Source organism: Piliocolobus tephrosceles, chromosome 1, assembly GCF_002776525.5.
Source record: "Piliocolobus tephrosceles isolate RC106 chromosome 1, ASM277652v3, whole genome shotgun sequence".
Classification (NCBI taxonomy): Eukaryota; Metazoa; Chordata; class Mammalia; order Primates; family Cercopithecidae; genus Piliocolobus; species Piliocolobus tephrosceles.
Window position 1 is genome coordinate 81,287,561 of NC_045434.1, and position 20,069 is coordinate 81,307,629.

At 42.0% G+C, this 20,069-nt stretch overlaps 1 protein-coding gene and 1 pseudogene across 2 annotated transcripts in view; both read left to right on the top strand.

The window, feature by feature from the left end:
• Window positions 1-20,069, top strand: part of CNIH3 (cornichon family AMPA receptor auxiliary protein 3) — a 300,156-nt gene that overhangs the window by 63,774 nt on the left and 216,313 nt on the right. The gene's annotated exons all lie outside the window — the stretch shown is intronic.
• Window positions 15,651-16,635, top strand: LOC111537016 (annotated as a pseudogene).

Here is a 20,069-nt window from a genome sequence, read left to right on the forward strand (position 1 = left end):
CATAGAGAATGATTTAGCTCTAAGGAAAATAATCCGTTATTATTTTCTGTAGCACCATCTCTGGACAGAAGAGGCTAAGGCCATCCCCAGGGCTTGATTTGTCTCCAGTGCAAGACAAATCACACTATGAAGTCTCTTTGCTTCCTATTCTCAACCACTCCCACTGGCAGCCCAGCATTTTTATCAGGTCGAAGTGAATGACAAGGGTTAACTTGAAGAGGATGAGAAGTCACACAATGCATCCATGTGACCAGAAGGGCTGATGATACTTGGATGGAGGCGTTACCACTTGGTTTGGTGAAGTCTGGGGTTTACAGGCTTTGGATGCATGTGTGAGCCTCAGGCCCTTCCTTCTAAGCAGCAGATGGCAGAGCCACCTCAATGCACTCTGCCAGCTGCCTGGTCCATGTGCCTGGGTGGGATTGTCCTGCTCTGCCTTCCACAAGGATGGCTTTGTCTGCCAGAAGGAACAATCACAACAGAAACAAATTAATGATACTTGGATAGATACAGCTCAATTGGCTCCTGACAGGCCTCTGGCTAGGAGAGCCTGAGCAGCTACAGTGGGAAAGTGGATGGTTTAGGACCAGACAGGTCGTGGGCAGCTGTCATCCACAGCATCCCAGTCCCCTTCAGTCTCACATCACAAATGACCCTAAGGCTATGTGTGAACAGATTTGAAAATAAAGAAGGTTCAGTTGATTCCATTAATCAGAAGTTTTCTCAAGAACAGGCAGGCGATAAAACTGGTTACCATTCCCCCAAATAGATTTTGCAATGCTTGAGGTCTCCTCTTAATATATAATGGAGGAGTTGCTAGGAGTAGCAGATCTGAGTGTGTGTATGTCTCTGTCTAATAGGTTTTTCTCACAAAAAGTCTTATAGTTATGGTTTAAGTTCTCATTGCCCAACTGTATACTCTGAGTCACTGTCCTGTCACAGCTGTATTTCCGGCTGGCATTGGATCTGCAACAAAGAGTGTGACTGCAAGAACACAAGGCACTGTGGAAAAGATAGATGAGATGTGTGAGTCAGGAGTTCTGCTCTCCAGGTCTGAGGCTGTTCATTGCCTGGGTTTGTCCAGTGGGCCTGAAGCCATGGAGAGCATAATATTTAGGGATGGTGAACCCAGCACTACCCTGCTTGCATTCTTTGCTCCAGGCCTTCTGACCTAGTTATCCTTCTCCTGTACCCCATGCTTGCTCCCTGAGCCCTGACACCTGCTGTTCTCCAGATTGGGGCTTTCTCCTCTTGCTTCATACCCCCCTCCCTCAGCCCACTATGCACTATGTCAGGACAACTGGTCTTACTCCGCAGTGGAGTCTGAGGTTTGCTGTTGCTTTCTGTGAGGAGGCTTTTCTGAGCCCTCAAGCCTGGTGCTGTGTGGTCCCGTGGCAGCCCCTGCTTCTCCTGTACACCACGAATTGCCAACTTGCTTCTGACTTTCCCCTACTAAGCTACATTCTCCATGAGGTAGGGAATTATGTGTTTATTTTTCCCAGCACAGAGCCTGGTGCACAGTAGGTGCTCAGTGGTTGAGCAGATGAATGGACCATCTCAGTGAACGTTTGCTTCCCTCACACTGAGAAGGTCTGGCCAGCTCGTTTCCCTTTCTCCTCTCACTTGTTTCTTACTGACTGTTCTGGAGCACCAGTGAAAACATAGTCCTTGCCTGTCCTTCTGTTTTTTTTTTTTTCTCCCCATTGCTTCAATTAACTTAGAAATTCAGTGGACGCTTAGACAAACAATAGAATTTGTTTGTCTCTATAGCATACCTGGATGCCACTTCTCTGAAGTCTGTTTGAATGAAGTGATAAAACCTTGTATGTTTTGTTTGTTTTCCAGCTGCCTCCTGGTTATAAAGCAAAGCAAAACTGGAGAGAAGACCAACGCCAGCGCCTTTATTACTAAAATGTCAGCATTACTTGCAATTCTCTTTGGTTTGGGGCTCTTTTGTGTCACAGATGTTTCCTTTCTTTTTTTTTTTTTTTTTCAGGATTTAGCATTAGTTTAATTTCTTTTCTTTCTTCTTCTTCTTCTTTTTTTTTTTGAACTATACTTTAAGTTCTGGGGTACATGTGCAGAACATGCAGTTTTGTTACATAGGTATACACGTGCCATGGTGGTTTGCTGCACCCATCAACCCATTACCTACATTAGGTATTTCTCCTAATGCTATCTGTCCCCTATTCCCCATCCCCCTACAGGCCCTGGTGTGTGATGCTCCCCTCCCTGTGTCTATGTGTTCTTCTTCCTCCACTCCCACTCATGCGTGAGAAATGCGGTGTTTGATTTTCTGTTCCTGTGATAGTTCGCTGAGAATGATGGTTTCCAGCTTCATCCATGTCCCTACAAAGGACACAAACTCATCCTCTTTTATGGCTGCATAGTATCCCATGGTGTATATGAGCCACATTTTCTTTATCTAGTCTATCACTGATGGACCTTTGGGTTGATTCCAAGTCTTTGCTATTGTGAATAGTGTCGCAGGAAACATACATGTGCGTGTGTCTTTATAGTAGAATGATTTATAATCCTTTTGGTATATACCCAGTAATGGGATTGCTGGGTCAAATGGTATTTCTAGTTCTAGATCCTTGAGGAATTGCCACACTGTCTTCCACGATGGGTGAACTAATTTAGACTCCCACCAACAGTAGTGTAAAAGCATTCCTATTTCTCCACATCCTCTCCAGCATCTGTTGTTTCCTGACTTTTTAATGATTGCCATTCTAACTGGCATGAGATGGTATCTCATCGTGGTTTTGATTTGCATTTCTCTAATGACCAGTGATGATGAGCATTTTTTCATATGTTTGTTGGCTGCATAAATGTCTTCTTTTGAGAAGTGTCTGTTCATATCCTTTGCCTACTTTTTGATGGGGTTGTTTGTTTGTTTTCTTGTAAATTTGTTTAAGTTCTTTGTAGATTCTGGATATTAGCCCTTTATCAGATGGATAGATTGCAAAAATTTTCTCCCATTCTGTAGGTTGCCTGTTCACTCTGCTGATAGCTTCTTTTACTGTGCAGAAGCTCTGTAGTTTAATTAGATCCCATTTGTCAATTTTGGCTTTAGTTGCCATTGCTTTCAGTGTTTTAGACATGAAATCTTTGCCCATGCCTGTGTCCTGAGATTTATAGCATTTGGACCAGAAGATACCCCAAGAACAGGCAGTGAGCAGATCACTATCTTTACGCCTACTCTGCCTTTTGTATTAGGTTAGTGCAAAAGCAATTGCATTTTTTGCCATTAAAATTACTTTTGCACCAAGCTAAATATAACGTGTGATGATGCAGAGCACTCAAACGAGAGAGTGTGTGACTGTTCTGGCATCCACTGTGCTTCTATTTTTATTTCTTCCAGTTTAGGGGTGTGGCTTCTCTCATCATAGTTTCACAAAAAGATTATTTTCTAGTCAAAAAGAGAACCACACAGGTAAAAATCAAGGTGGGGGGAAAGGATGAAACGGCTGTAGATGTTTATTTTTAGTTCAGTTGGCTTAAATGGCCCCAGTGGGATGTTGTAGGATTGAGAACCAGGAGTAGGGGAGCCTTGTTAGTCTTTGACTTTGAACAGACCTGGAATCTGATCCTGTGGCATTCTTCCATCTAAGAACAATTATTGAAGTTGAAAGAAAACCATTTAGTTTTACTCAAATTCGTTTTAAAATATTTATAATGAGGCCAGGCGTGGTGGCTCATGCCTGTAATTCTAGTACTTTGGGAGGCCAAGGTGGGCGGATCATGAGGTCAGAAGATCTTGACCATCCTGGCCAACATAGTAAAACCCCTTTTCTAATACAAATACAAAAATTAGCTGGGTGTGGTGGCACGCGCCTGTAATCCCAGCTACTCTGGAGCCTGAGGGAGGAGAATTGCTTGAACCAGGGAGTCGGAGGTTGCAGTGAGCCGAAATCACACCAGTGCACTCCAGCCTGACAACAGAGCAAGACTCCATCTCAAACAAACAACCAGAATTTATAATGAAACGAGACTTAGAAGAAGAATGGGCACCTAATAGATGTCAGCTGCTGAGCTGTGTGTTTCCCTTAGTCATCATCTCATTTGATTGTTTTGATTAGATATTGAGAATATTCATATAATATATATATATATGATGTGTAAGGAATTACAGTATTGGCCAGGCATGGTGGTTCATGCCCGTAATCCCAGAGCTTCTGAAGGCCAAGGCAGGAGGATTGCTTGAGGCCAGGAGTTCAAGACCAGCCTGAGCAACATACTGAGACCACATCTCTACAAAAAATAAATAAATTAGTCAGGTGTGGTGCATGCCTGCAGTCCCAGCTACTCAGGAGGCTGAGCTGGGAGGATTGCTTGAGTCCAGGGGCTTGGGGCTGCAGTGAACCTTGATCACGTCATTGCATTCCAGCCTGGGTGACAGAGTAAGACCCTGTCTCTAAAATATAAAAAGAATTACAAAAGAGTGAACACCTGTGTCCAGCATTACCTTTGGGTGCCTTGTAGAATCTGTCTTTTTCCCTTCTCAGATGTAGCTATTCTCCTGAATTTTGTGTTTATTGTTCACTTTTTTTTTTTTTTTTGACAGAATTTCACTCTTGTTGCCTAGCCTGGAATGCAATGGCACGATCTCGGCTCACGGCAACCTCTGCCTCCCAGGTTCAAGCGATTCTCCTGCCTCAGCCTCCTGAGTAGCTGGGATTACAGGCATGTGCCACCGCACTCGGCTTTGTATTTTTAATAGAGACGGGGTTTCTCCATGTTGGTCAGGCTGGTCTCGAACTCCCAACTTCAGGTGATCTGCCCATCTCGGCCTCCCAAAGTGCTGGGATTACAGGTGTGAGCCAGTGCTCCTGGCCTTGTTCACTTTTTTTCTAAAATACTTTTTTACTTTTTGCTATATTCCAAAACGACATGTTGTTTAGTTTTGAATGTTGTTGGACTTTAAACAAATGGAATCATACTGTATGAATTTTCTGCAACTTGTGTGTTTCACTCAGACATTTGATCTTGAGTTTCACCTGTGCAGTTTTGTGTCACTGTAACTAATTCCTATTATAGGAATTACATGGTGCTAGAGCATATAAATACACCACCGTGTGGTTTATTCATTCAGATGTGGATGAATGTTTGCGTTGTTTCCATTTTTAAAACACGATCTAGACAAGACTTTTTCAATCATTCTTGTATGAGGCCCTTTGTGTACATGTACAGGAGCTCTAGGGTATAATCCTGCATGCGGACCTGCTGGGTTACAGGGCACATGAATCTTCATTCTTGCTGTCTCACATGTCCGTGTGAAGAGACCACCAAACAGGCTTTGTGTGAGCAACATGGCTGTTATTTCTCCTGGGTGCGGGCGGGCTGAGTCTGAAAAGAGAGTCAGCAAAGGGTGGTGGATTATCATTAGTTCTTAAAGGTTTTGGGATAGGCGGCTGAGTTAGGAACAATGTTTTGCGGGCAGCGGGTGGATCTCATAAAGTACATTCTCAAGGGTGGGGAGAATTACAAAGAACCTTCTTAAGGGTGGGGAGATTACAAAGTACATTGATCAGTCAGGGTGGGGCAGAAACAAATCACAATGGTGGAATGTCATCAGTTAAGGATATTTTCACTTCTTTTGTGGATTTTCAGTTGCTTCAGGCGATCTGGATGTATATGTGCAGGTCACAGGGGATATGATGGCTTAGCTTGGGCTCAGAGGCCTAACATTCCTGTCTTCTTATATTAATAAGAAAAATAAAACAAAATATTGGTAAAGTGTTGGGGCGGCGAAAATTTTTGGGGGTGATATGGAGAGATAATGGGCGATGTTTCTCAGGGCTGCTTCGAGCAGGATTGGGGCGGCGTGGGAACCTACAGTGGGAGAGATTCAACTAAAGAAAGATTTTGGGATAAGGGGTGATATTGTGGGGTTGTTAGAAGGAGCATTGTCATATAGAATGATTGGTGATGGCCTGGATGCGGTTTTGTATGAATTGAGAAACTAAACAAAAGACACAAGGTCCAAATAAAAGAAGGAGAAAAAATAGGTATTAAAGAACTAAGAATTAGGAGTACCCAGGACGTCCAATTAGAGAGTGTCCAAGGGGGTTTGATGTTATTGTTTGCTTGGTTGGCGAGTTTTTGGGCTCTATCCTCGAGTTTTTTTATGTTGTCGTGTATCAGGCCAGATTGATTTAAGTAAAAACAACACTCTTCATTTAAAAATATACAAAGTCTTCCTTTTTCAGCAGTGAGTAAATCGAGGCCTCAGCAATTTTGGAGGAAAGAGAAATGCAAAGCTAACAATTGTGTTAAAGAAGGATTAGAAATGGCTAGGAGAGAGTGAGATTGATAGTGTGATAGAGATAGCTGGGGCGAGGTAGAGGGTGGCATAAGAATGGGAACCAGAATAACAGTGAGTATAAAAGTAAAGAATAGGACTTCATCAGGGTGAAAGTATTGGAGTGTACTTTGTCACTGAAGATCTTCTATCCACTTAAAGAGAGACTTAAGGGTGACAGTTTGAGGTAAAACTAGGTGCCACTGAATACCAAGAGCCTGAGAAACTGCTTGGGTAATTTGACTAGTAAAGGCTGGCCCATTATCGGACTGTACAGAGGTGGGAAGACCAAATTGAGGAATTATGTCTGACAGAAGGGAAGAAATGACCACAGTGGCCTTCTCAGACCCTGTGGGAAAGGCCTCTACCCATCCAGTGAAAGTGTTTACCTAGACCAAGAGGTATTTTTGTTTCCTAACTCGAGGCATGTGAGTAAAGTCAATTTGCCAGTCCTGGGGGGTGCAAATCCCTGAGCTTGATGTGTAGGAAAGGGAGGGGGCCTGAACAATCCCTGAGGAGTAGTAGAATAGCAGATGGAACAACGAAGAAGTGATTTCCTTGAGGATAGATTTCCAAGATGGTAAGGAAATGAGAGATTCTAAGAGGTGGGCTAGTGGCTTGTAACCTACATGGAAGAGGTTATGAAATGATGATAGAATAGAATGGGCCTGTGAGGCTGGAAGGAGATATTTTCCTTGGTCCAAGAACCATTTGCCTTGTGTGGGAAGAGATTGATAAGTGGAAGTTTCACTGGGGGAGTAGGTGGCAGGGACCAGATGAGGAGAAAAACTGGCCTTGAGGGACAAAAGTTGGATCGCTAGCTGCTTTTTTAGCTACCTTATCAGCATAAGCGTTGCCCTGAGTGATGGGATCTGATGCCTTTTGATGGCCCTTGCAGTGTAAGACTCCAGCTTCCTTTGGAAGTAAAGCAGCCTTGAGAAGAGTTTTTATTAAAGAGGCATTAATGGTGGAGGACCTTGTGTAGTGAGGAAATCTCTTTCAGCTCACGTAACAACACGGTGGTGCAGGATATGGAAGGCATATTTAGTGTCAGTATAAATATTGACACATAGTCCTTTTGCAAGAGTGAGGGCTCAAGTTAAGGCAATGAATTCGGCTTGCTGAGAGGTAGTGGAAGGGGGCAGAGCAGTAGCCTCAATGGTAGACGTGGAAGATAGCATAGCCTGCTTTTGCTGGTGTGTGACAGTTAGGCCCGGTGAAACTGCCATCAATAAACCAAGTGTGATCAGGGCGAGGAACAGGAAAGAAGGAAATTTGGGGAAATGGAGTGAATATCAGGTGTATCAGGGAGATAGTCATGGGGGTCAAGTGTGGTATCAGGAATAATGTGGGAGGCCAGATTGAAGTCCAGGCCAGGAACAATGGTAACTGTGGGAGACTCAATGAAGAGTGAGTACAACCGAAGAAGTCGGGGAGCAGAAAGTATATGTGTCAGGTGTGAGGAAGAAAATAGATTTTGGAAGTTATGAGAACTGTAGAGAGTGAGTTGAGCATAGTTTGTGATTTTTGAGGGCCTCTAAAAGTATTAGGGTGGTAGCAGCAACTGCATGGAAACATGATGGCCAGCCTAAAACAGTAAGGTCAAGTTGTTTGGACAAAAAGGCTACTGGGCATGGTCCGGTCCTTGTGTAAGAATTCCGACAGCACAGCCCTGCATTTTGACTGTGTGTAATGAAAAGGGTTGGGATGAGTCAGGGAAAGCTAGTGTGGGGGCAGTCTCTAAAGCTGTTGAAGGAGTGGAGAAAGGATTTAGGATCTATGGGGTCAGCTAGGTTTCCTTTTGTGAGTTTATATAATGGTTTTGTTAGGATGGCAAAACCAGGTATCCAAAGATGAAAGTATCCAACCATGCCTAGGAAGGAAAGGAGTTGTTGTTTGGTAGAAGGTGTTGGGGTTTGAGAGATCAGTCAGACACGATCGGCAGGGAGAGCACATGTGTTTTCATGAAGAATTATGCCAAGATAGGTAACATGAGGAAGAAATTTGGGCCTGACTGAAGTAATGGGGGCTGATCGCGAAGGCTTGCAGCAGTACAGCCCAGGTAATTTGCTGAGCCTGATGGGTGTCAGGGTCAGTCCAAGTGAAAGCGAAGAGAGGCTGGGATGAAGGGTGCAAAGGAATAGTAAAGAAAGCATGTTTGAGATCCAGAACAGAAGAATGGGTTGTGGAGGGAAGTATTGAGGATGGGAGAGTATATGGGTTTGGCACCATGGAGTGGTTAGGCAAAACAATTTAGTTGAAAAGGTGTAGATCCTGAACTAACCTGTAAGGCTTGTCTGGTTTTAGGACAGGTAAAATGGGGGAATTGTAAGGAGAGTTAATAGGTTTTAGAAGCCCATGCTGTAACAGGCGAGTGATAACAGGCTTTAATCCTTTTAAAGCGTGCTGTGGGATGGGATGTTGGCATTGAGCAGGATAAGGGTGATTAGGTTTTAATGGGATGATAAGGGGTGCATGATCGGTCACCAAGGAGGGAGTAGAGGTGTCCCATACTTGTGGGTTAAAGTGGGGAGATACAAGGGGAGGATGCGAAGGAGGCTTTGAACTGGGGGAAAAGGCAGCAATGAGGTGTGACTGTAGCCCAGGAATAGTCAGGGAAGCAGATAATTTAGTTAAAATGTCTAGACCTAATAAGGGAGCTGGGCAGGTGGGAATAACTAGAAAGGAGTGCATAAAAGAATGTTGTCCAAGTTGGCACCAGAGTTGGGGAGTTTTAAGAGGTTTGGAAGCCTGGGCATCAATACCCACAACAGTTATGGAGGCAAAGGAAACAAGCCCTTGAAAAGAAGGTAATGTGGAGTTGGTAGCCTCCATATTGATTAAGAAGGGAACAGACTTACCCTCCACTGTGAGAGTTACCTGAAGCATCTGTGATGGTCCAGGGGGCTTCTGAGGTGATTGGGCAGCGTCAGTCTTCAGTCACTAAGCCGAGAAGGTCTGGGAAGGAGTCAGAGAGCCTTGGGCCAGAGTTGAAGGGGCTCTGGGAGTGGCGCTGGGTGAGCTGGACAGTCCAATTTTCAGTGGGGTCCCGCATGGATGGGACATGGCTTAGGAGGAATCCCAGGCTGTGGGCACTCCTTGGCCCAGTGGCCAGATTTCCGGCACTTGTAGCTAGCTCCTGGGGGAGGAGGTTCTGGAGGAACCCCTGGCAGCTGCGGTTCAGGCGTTTGGAAGTTCTTGTCTGCTGGAGATGTGGCTGGGGTTTGTCTCACAGTGGAGGCAAAGAATTGCAACTCAGAAATACATTGCTACTTGGCTGCCTCTACTCTATTACAGTACACCTTGAAGGCGAGGTTAATTAAGTCCTGTTGTGAGGTTTGAGGGTCGGAATCTAATTTTTGGAGCTTTTTCTAATGTCGGGAGTGGATTGGGTAATAAAATGCATATTGAGAATAAGACGGCCTTCCTCTAGATTATTTCTAATTCTTTTTCAAGTGGTTGTACCAATTGACACTCTCACCAGCAATGTGAGTGCTCTGGTTTTTCCATCATAGCCAACACCTGATTTTGTCAGACTTTTAAAGTTTTGCCAGTCTGGTAGGTATGAAATAGTATCTTACTGTGGTTTGTTCTTTTTTCTGATTGTGAATGAGGTTGATAATATTTTCGTTCTCTTTTTTTTTTTCGACAGTCTCGCTCTGTTGCCCAGGCTGGAGTGCAATGGCAAGATCTTGGCTCACTGCAACCTCCACCTCCTGGGTTCCAGAGATTCTCTTGCCTCAGCCTCCAGAGTAACTGGGATTACAGACACCCACCACCATGCTGGGCTAATTTTTGTAGTTTTAGTAGACACAGGGTTTCACTATGTTAGCCAAGCTGGTCTCGAACTTCCAACCTCAGGTGATCCACCTACCTCAGCCTCCCAAAGTGCTGGGATTACAGGCGTGAGCCACTGCACCTGGCCAAGCATATTTTCGTATGGATATGGATACTTATGTTTCTTCTACTCTAAAGAGAGAAAGTCTTGCCAACCTTAATGATTTTTAAAATAATTTCAATTTCTATTTTAGATTCAAGGGGTACATGTGCAGGTTTGTTCCATGGGTATATTATGTGATGCTGCAGTTTGGGGTACAATCAATCCTGTCACCCACGTAATGAGCTTAGTGCCCGAGAGTTTTTCAATCCTTCCCTCCCCCTCCCACCTCTAGCAGTCCCCAGTGTCTGTTGTTGCCAACTTTGTGTCCCTGTGTACCCAATGTTTAGCTCCTACTTATAAGTGAGAACATGTGGTATTCGGTTTTCTGTTCCTGTGTTAATTTGCTTAGGATAATGGCCTCCAGCTGCGTCCGTGTTGCCACAAAGGACATGATCTTGTTCTTTTTTGTGGTTGTACTTATCTTTTTCTGTTAAGACTTCTTTTCCTTATAGATTTATATGACTTTTTTGTGTATTTTAGATACTACCACATTTGTATACTGCAACAAATAGCTTCTCCATTTTTTAAATTATACTTTAAGTTCTAGGGTACATGTGCACAACGTGCAGGTTTGTTATGTATACATGTGCATGTTGGTGTGCTGCACCCATTAACTCGTCATTTATATTAGGTATATCTCCTAATGCTATCCCTTCCCCCTACCCCTTCCCCACAATAGGACCCGGTGTGTGATGTTCCCCTTCCTGTGTCCAAGTGATCTCATGTTCAATTCCCACCTATGAGTGAGAACATGCGGTGTTTGGTTTTCTGTTCTTGCGATAGTTTGCTGAGAATGATAGTTTCCAGCTGCATCCATGTCCCTACAAAGGACACAAACTCATCCTTTTTTATGGCTGCATAGTATTCCATGGTGTATATGTGCCACATTTTCTTAATCCAGTCTGTCACTGATGGACATTTGGGTTGATTCCAAGTCTTTGCTATTGTGAATAGTGCCGCAGTAAACATACGTGTGCATGTGTCTTTATAGCAGCATGACTTATAATCCTTTGGGTATATCCCCAGTAATGGGATGGCTGGGTCAAATGGTATTTCTAGTTCTAGATCCTTGAGGAATCGCCACACTGTTTTCCACAATGTTTGAACTAGTTCACAGTCCCACCAACAGTGTGAAAGTGTTCCTATTTCTCCACATCCTCTCCAGCACCTGTTGTTTCCTGATTTTTTAATGATTGCCATTCTAACTGGTGTGAGATGGTATCTCATTGTGGTTTTGATTTGCATTTCTCTGATGGCGAGTGATGATGAGCATTTTTTCATGTGTCTGTTGGCTATATGAATGTCTTCTTTTGAGAAACCCTAGAAGAAAACCTAGGTAATACCATTCAGGACATAGGCATGGGCAAGGACTTCATGTCTAAAACACCAAAAGCAACGACGACAAAAGCCAAAATTGACAAATGGGATCTAATTAAACTAAAGAGCTTCTGCACAGCAAAAGAAACTACCATCAGAGTGAACAGGTAACCTACAGAATGGGAGAAAAATTTTGCAATCTACTCATCTGACAAAGGGCTAATATCCAGAACTTATAAAGAACTCAATCAGATTTACAAGAAGAAAACAACCCCATCAAAAAGTGGGCAAAGGATATGAACAGACACTTCTCAAAAGCTTCTCCATTTTTAATGGCTTTTTAAATTCTCTAACAGTTTCTTTTGGTGAACATATGTTCTAATTTAGCTTAGCCAAACTTATCAAACATTTCCTTTATAGTTTATATTTTTTGTATAAACTATTTATACAACAACTTTGTATGCAATCTTTCTTACTGAATGTTATAATCACATTGCCTATATTATCTTCTAAAAGTTTTGTAGTTTTGCCTTTCACATTTAGGCCTACAGTCTACGTGGAATTGATGTTTGTTTTCAATAGGATAGATCCAACAGAAATAGGATCATATTTCTTTTTCTTTTTCTCTTTTTCCTGTGTGAATACTCAGTACTCAGCACGATGAATTTCCACACTGTGAGCAACGGCAGCTTTGTCATAAATGCACATATACATATGGGTCTGTTTCTGGAACCTATTCTATTTCATTGTTCAGTATACCTCTGTGCCTCCACTATCTTAATTACTAGAGCTTTTTAATAATTCTTGGTACTTGATAGGGCAAGGCCTCTTGTCTTATTTTCCTTTGAGTGTATCTTGGCTATTTTTGGTCCCTTGCACTTCTCTGTAAACTTTGGGTTAACCCATCAAATTCCCCCAAAACCCCTTGTTGTGTTTTCTTCTCATTGGGTTTTGAGGTCTCTCTTTTCAGAGTGGCCCTAATGCAAGATTTTCACTCTCTAGAAGAGCCCTGCCCTGAGGAGAGCTAGGATCAGGTATGGCAGCCAGGTGAGACACAGAGGAGGTGGCATAGCAAGACACATAAAATAACAGAAGCAGTTTTTTAATTACTTAAAGATTGCAGAGAGAAGAGGGTATCATAAAACCAGCAGGGGACAGGCCTGGTGGCTCACGCCTGTAATCCTAGCACTTTGGGAGGCTGAGGTGGATGGTTCACTTGAGGTCAGGAGTTCAAGACCAGCCTGGCCAACATGATGAAACCCTGTCTCTGCTAAAAATACAAAAAATTAGCCGGGCATGGTGCTGGGCACCTGTAATCCCAGCTACTTGGGAGGCTGAGGCATGAGAATCGCTTGAACCTAGGAGGCGGAAGTTGTAGTGAGACGAGATCGCACCACTACATTCCAGCCTGGACGACAGAGTGAGACTCCATCTCAAAAACAAACCAACAAAAAAACCCCAAGCAGGTCTGACAGGAAGAGGGGCACTGACTGGGAACTGCAGGGGCAACCAGAGGGTAGAAAGCAAAAGAGAGAGGGTGAGAGAGGACCTGAGGGCCAAAGCCCTTTTTGGTGTCCAGGGGATTGCCCAAGCAGGTTTTCCACAGGGAGTTCTAACTGGTGGGTTTAAAGCAAGCAAGCATGAGTTCCATGAGGCCATGCTGTGACTGAGAGGTGGTCACTGCAGCATATCTGCACAGACAATGCAAGATGTGGGGGTCAGCTGGGCAAGTCAAATAGGTTGCATCTAGTTGTCTTATAGGCAGGTGGTCACCAGGAGCTTGTTGTATAAGGCAGACATCTGGATCAACCACACTGCAGAACTAGGAGGAGGTGGAGAACTAGAAATTGTGTCAAAGGCAACTAAACTCTACTTCTGGCATGAGGAAGTCCAACTTATATTTAAAATGGATGCCAAGGCAACATACAATTATAAGAATTCACAGCCCAGTGTGGTGGCGCATGCCTGTAATCCCAGCACTTTGGGAGGTAGAGACGGGTGAATCACCTGAGGTCAGGAGTTTGAGACCAGCCTAATCAACATGGTGAAACCCTGTCTCTACTGAAAATACAAAACTTAGCTGGGCAAGGTGGTGCACACCTGTAGTTCCAGCTATTCGGGAGGTTGAGGGATGATAATCTCTTGAATCTGGGAGGTGGAGGTTGCAGTGAGCTGAGATCATGCTGTTGCACTTCAGCCTGGGTGACAGAGTGAAACTCCATCTTAAGGAAGAAAAAAAAAAAAAAAAGAATTCACTAAACCCCTGATCTAATTGAATCTGTACAGCAATCCTGTTAGAAGATTATTGGAGATTGATCCCTTGATGAATTTTAAGATAGGTTTGTTGTTGTTGTTTTTTTTAATATTTCTGCCCCCAAAAATGCTGTTGGGATTTTAATAGCGATTGTATTGAAGCTGTAGATTACTTTGGGTAGTCTTGTCATCTTAACAATGTTAAGTCTGCCAATCCATGAACAAAGGATGTCTTTTCATTTATTTTATCTTCCAGCAATGTTTCATAGTTTTCAGTGTACAAGTCTTTTGCTTCCTTGGTTAAGTTTATTTCTAAGTTAGTTTTTGTTGTAGTTGTTGTTTTTGAGACAGGGTCTGGCCCTGTTGCCTAGACTGGAGTGCAACACATTGAATAACCTGGATGAAATGAGCAATTCCTAGAAACACATAATCTACCGAAACTGACTAATAAAGAAATGGAAAATTTTACTAGACCTATAGCTATTAAGTAGATTGAATCAATAATCAAAATTGTTGACATACAATTGTTCATAATACTGTTTTGTAATGCTCTTTATTTCTGTAATATCAGTAGTAATGTTCCGAGCATCGTTTTGTATTTTAGTAACTTGAGTCTTTTCTCTTGATTTTTTAGTCAGTCTCATCAAAGATTTGTTAATTTTGTTGATCTTTTCAAAGAACCAACTTTTGGTTTTGTTGATTTTCTTTATTGCTTTTCTATTCTCTATTTTCATTCAATCTTCCTTTAGGAAGAGAGTATATAGGAAGTGGGTAATTAAAACACAAGCTGCAAGGTACAGCCTTTTTTTGGAGATGGCTGAAAATGGGTCTGACTAGGCATAGAGGAAAAGCTGAGCTCAGCCCCTGCCTTTGCTGTGGAACTCTAAGCTGGAATTTAGGCAGTGTGCTCGGAGATCTTCATAAGGCTGGAAGTTATTGACATTTAGCTTATCAGTATGAGAGAGTCCAGGAAAAGTCCTTTTCTAAGGCAGAATAAGGAAAACTAGAATGAGATTAAGTGGAACTAGGTAATAGTAGTTCAGCAAATTAACCCAGAGTTAATTTGTGAGGAATTCAGCAGGGCTTTTTGTGTGAAAATGTAACACCCCATATCGGAACTCAAGCATGAGGAACTAATTCTTAGGGAGCTGTTTGTCTTTTTTCCATGTTTCCTTTGTGAAGGGAGTAGTCTCCCTACCTTTTCCCAGGGTAGGAAATGTGTGATAAAAAGGTAAAGGAGAGGTAGCTACAAGTGAGGTCTTATTAACCAGGAAGGTAAATCACTTGCATGTAGATGTTTATAGTTCCTTACTTTTTTTTTTTTTTTGTAAATGGTATTTCCCTCTTTCATATGTTTATTTTTAAAAAAGCACTATATATTTATATAGACAGGGTCTCACAGTGTTGCCCACGCTGGTCTTGAACTCCTGGGCTCAAGGATCCTCCCACCTCAGCCTCCCAAGGTGTTGGGATTACACATATGAGTCCATTTTTTTATATGTTCTAATTAGAAAATATATAGTTTATTTTTGACATTTTAATAGTATATTTATATATAAAACGCATGTAGACTAGACTATATGCTACCTCAGACTCTCTACCTATCCATAGTTGGGAAAATCAGGTAGGTCCCTGTGGCCATAATAAAAGCACCCACTGCTTCACGTCAGGTACCTATTAGAAAATAAGCAACCTCCCACTTACTGGCTTTGCAAATCCAAATCTATTAAGTGGCTCCACTGTCACAGTAAATATTTCATTGTTGATTAGACCAGGCATTCTTAAAGACATAACTATTTTAATATTATTAAGTTACCTAAAGAGTCACTGAGGTGCATGGTTCTGGGCGGAGGTCTAGAGAGCGCAGCAGCCACGGCCAGCCACTTCATGCTCAACAACAGCACCAAGATGGCCATCCTGGGGCTAGGTACCTGGAAGTCTCCTCTGGGCCAGGTAACTGAGGCTGTGAAGGTGGCCATTGACATTGGGTACTGCCACATCGACTGTGCCCACGTGTACCAGAATAAGAATGAGGTGGGAGTGGCCATTCAGGAGAAGCTCAGGGAGCAGGTAGTGAAACGTGAGGAGCTCTTCATGGTCAACAAGCTGTGGCAAGCATACCATGAGAAGGGCCTGGTGAAGGAGCCTGCCAGAAGATGCTCGTTGACCTGAAACTGGGCTACCTGGACCTCTACCATATTCGTTGGCCAACAAGCTTCAAGTCTGGGAAGGAATTTTCCCATTAGATGAGTCAGGTAATGTGGTTCCCAGTGACACCAACATTCTGGACACATGGGCGGGCATGGAAGAGCTAGTAGATGAAGGGCTTGTGAAAGCTATTGGCATCTTCAACTTCAACCATCTCCAGATTGAGAGGATCTTAAACAAGCCTGACTTAAAGTGTAAGGAGGCGGTTAACCAAACTGAGTGCCACCTGTACCTCACTCAGGAGAAGTTAATCCAGTACTGTCAGTCCAAAGGCATCATGGTGACCGCCTATAGCCCCCTCAGCTCTCCTGACAGGCCCTGGGCCAAGCCTGCAGATCCTTCCCTCCTGGAGGATCCCAGGATCAAGGCAATCACAGCCAAGCATAATAAAACTACAGCCCAGGTTCTGATCTGGTTCCCCACGTAGAGGAACTTGGTGGTGATCCCCAAGTCTGTGACACCAGAAAACATTGCTGAGAACTTTAAGGTCTTCGACTTTAAACTGAACAGCCAGGATAAGACCACCTTATTCAGCTGCAACAGAAATGGGAGCATCTGTGCCTTGGTGGGCTGTGCCTCCCACAAGGATTACCCCTTCCATGAGGAATTTTGAAGCTGTGGATGCCTGCTTGTCCCCAAGTGACCTATACTGTGTTTCCTGCCTCATTTTGATTTCCTTGCAAAGATAGTATGGCCTGTTTCACTCAGCAGTGGGACAGCAACCTGTAGAGTGGCCAGCGAGGGGGTGTCTATCTTGATGTTGGATCTGAAGAGCCCTGTAAATAGAGTAGCTTTGCTTTGCCCTTCTTTTTGCCCAGCTGGGGAAAGTACAACCTGAATACCCTTTTCTGACCAAAGAGAAGCAGAATCTACCTGGCCAAAATAGTGCCACTAACAGTTGAGTTTTGACTGCTTGGAAATGTAATCCTTTCAGTAAGACTTCTCTTTGTCTCAAATAAAAAGTGCTTTTTGTGGGAAAAAAAAGTCACTGAAGAAAAATTATGAAGATCTATAAATGTGTAGCAAAGTAGAATAGCCTTTGTACTAGTTTCAAATCATGTCTCTATCACTTGCCAACTGGGCAACTTTGAGTAGTGTATATATCTTCACTATTTTTCTCAGGGCATGTTTGGGTGCAACAATTAGATACCTACTCAAGCTAGTACATATAAAAGGGAACTTTAAAAAGATATGGATCTTACAGCATCCAAAGAGCAGATGAACAACTGCATCCATTCTTGGTAACATTTATGGTAAACTGAGGCTTAGGTAGGTTAAGTCTCTTAATTACTAAACCTTATAAGGAAATCCATATATTTCGGAGAGGAAATCCATACACGTACTGAGCACTGCTTAGGAATGAATCAATTATGTGTTTTGTACTTACGTGAATCTACTATTTTTCTAATGTATATAAATGCTTCTCTGAGTAAGGAAGTTCAAATATATTTTAAAGTGTGGCTTTTATCATGTTCTTTCTCAGCCAAAAGACAGTCAATATACATGGGGATATCCATAAACTTTCTTTTTACTTTAAAAATAGTTTCTTTAAAAAAAAGTTATATATCTACATAGTTTAAAGAGTCAAATAGTAAAAGTGAAGAGCTTGATGGCCATTCCCAACTTTGCCCTCCATTTCCTGCCCTTCAGAAGTACTTATACTTTTTTGGAATTTACCTACATATCTCTAAATAACATCCTTATCTTACTCTTTCTTGACTTTTTTTTATAGTAGGAATAATCTACTTATTTCCCATTAAGGAAGAGGGGGTTTCAGTTTTCTTTATACACTTCACTTTCACATGTGGTTTAACATTCAGTGTTTGCATTCTTATGACCTATGTAGGTGCTATTCACAACTGAGCCATTTAGTATACTATGATTACTATTTCTTTCCTGTAGAGCCTTTTGTTTTTTCTGAAGGTAATATTTGCCTTTTCTAGAGCCCACATAGTGAAAGCAAGAATAAGTAACCAAGCAAATAAACCCCACAAAACCCAAAAACAAATCTAGAGGCATCACACATTACCTGACTTCAAACTATCCTACAAAGCTATTGTTACTGAAACAACATGGTACTGGTGTAAAAGTGGGCATGTAGACCAATGGAATAGAAAAGAGAACCCAGAAATAAAGCCAAATATAGCCAACTGATCTTCAACAAAACAAACAAAAACATAAAGTGGGACAAAGTACACCCTATTCAACAAATGGTGCTGGGATAATTGGCAAGCCACATGTAGAAGAATGAAACTGTATCCTCATTTCTTACCTTACACAAAAGTCATCTTAAGATGGATAGAGACTTAAATATAATACCCAAAGTCACAAAAATTCTATATGACAATACTGGAAAAACTCTTCTAGACATTGGCTTAGGCAAGGACTTTATGAACCCAAAAGCAAATGCAATGAAAACAAAGATAAATAGATGTGACCTAATTAAACTAGAAAGTTGCTGCACAGCAAAAGAAATAATCAACAGAGTAAATAGACAACTCACAGAGTGGGAGAAAATATTCACAAACAGTGCGTCTGAGAAAGGACTAATATCCAGAATCTACAAGGAACTCAAACAAATCAGCAAGAAAAAACCAATTAATGCCATCAAAAAGTGGGCAAAGGACACGAATAGACAATTATAAAAAAAATATATATATATATACTAATGCCCAACATGAAAAAATGCTCAGCATCTCTAATTATCAGGGAAATGCAAATCAAAATTATAATGCAAAACCACCTTACTGCTGCAAGAATGGCCATGATTAAAAAAAACACAACAACAGATATTGGCATGGAAGTGGTAAAAGAAGAACACTTTTATACTGCTGGTGGGAATGTAAACTAGTACAACCACTATGGAAAACAGTATGGAGATTTTTTAAAGAGCTAAAAGTATTATAGAACTATTGTTTGATCCAGCAATCCCACTACTAGATATCTACACAGAGGAAAATAAGTCATTATATGAAAAAGACACTTGCACGTGCAGGTTTATAGCAGCATAATTCACAATTGTAAAAATGTGGAACCAGCCTAAATACCCATCAACCAACAAATGGATAAAGAAAATGTGGTGTATGCATATGAAATACATATGCCATGAAATACTACTTAGCCATAAAAAGGAACAAAATAATGGCATTCAAAGCAACCTGGATGGAGTTGGAGACTATTATTCTAAGTGAAGTAACTCAGGAATGGAAAACCAAACATCCTATGTTCTCACTTATAAGCAGAAGCTTACAGGGAAGGGTGGCAGGGAGGTGAAGGATAAAAGACTGCATATTGGGTACAGTGTACACTGCTTGGATGAAGGGTGGACCAAAGTCTCAGAAATCACCACTAAAGAACTTTTCTATGCACCCAAATACCACCTCTTCCCCCAAAACTATTGAAATAAAAATTTAAAAAATAAAAACAACAACAATGATGACAACAAAAAGCTATTCCAACTGGTAAAATAAAAAGTAAAACATTTGCCTTTTCTGTTTGGTGATTAGCTCTCTTTGTGCTTACTACTAATTTGTTCCCCTAACTTGCTCCCAAGATATAAATCTGTCTTCAGTACTTAAACGCATTAGGTATTTCCGACAATTTCATCTTCTTGATGATTCCGGAACCTTCTGACTTGATCCAGGCTGGGCTAGTTATACTCTATTGCACAGCTGCCATCTTAAGGGTTTCTTTCACCATTATCCTAGAAATTCCCTTTGCTCCCTTGTTTTTGATGCCCCGTGTCCCGTATCCATTATCTTTCTCTTTCTTAGTGAGTCTCATTTTGGCGACTGGTACTATTATTTGGTGGAGGTACTAGTACCTAGTATCTCCCTGATAAAGGTTGCATGAGAAGTGTTTTGAGATCTTGCATATCTAAAAATGTCTTTATTCTGCCTACACACTTGATTACAGTTTGACTGTATAAAATTTTGGATTAGAAAACACTTTCTCTGCCTCATTACCTTCTAGTTTCCAATGTTGCTGCTAAGAAATTCAGTGTCTTTTCTGATTCGTTATACTTTTGTTGAAACTCCCTTCTCTCTC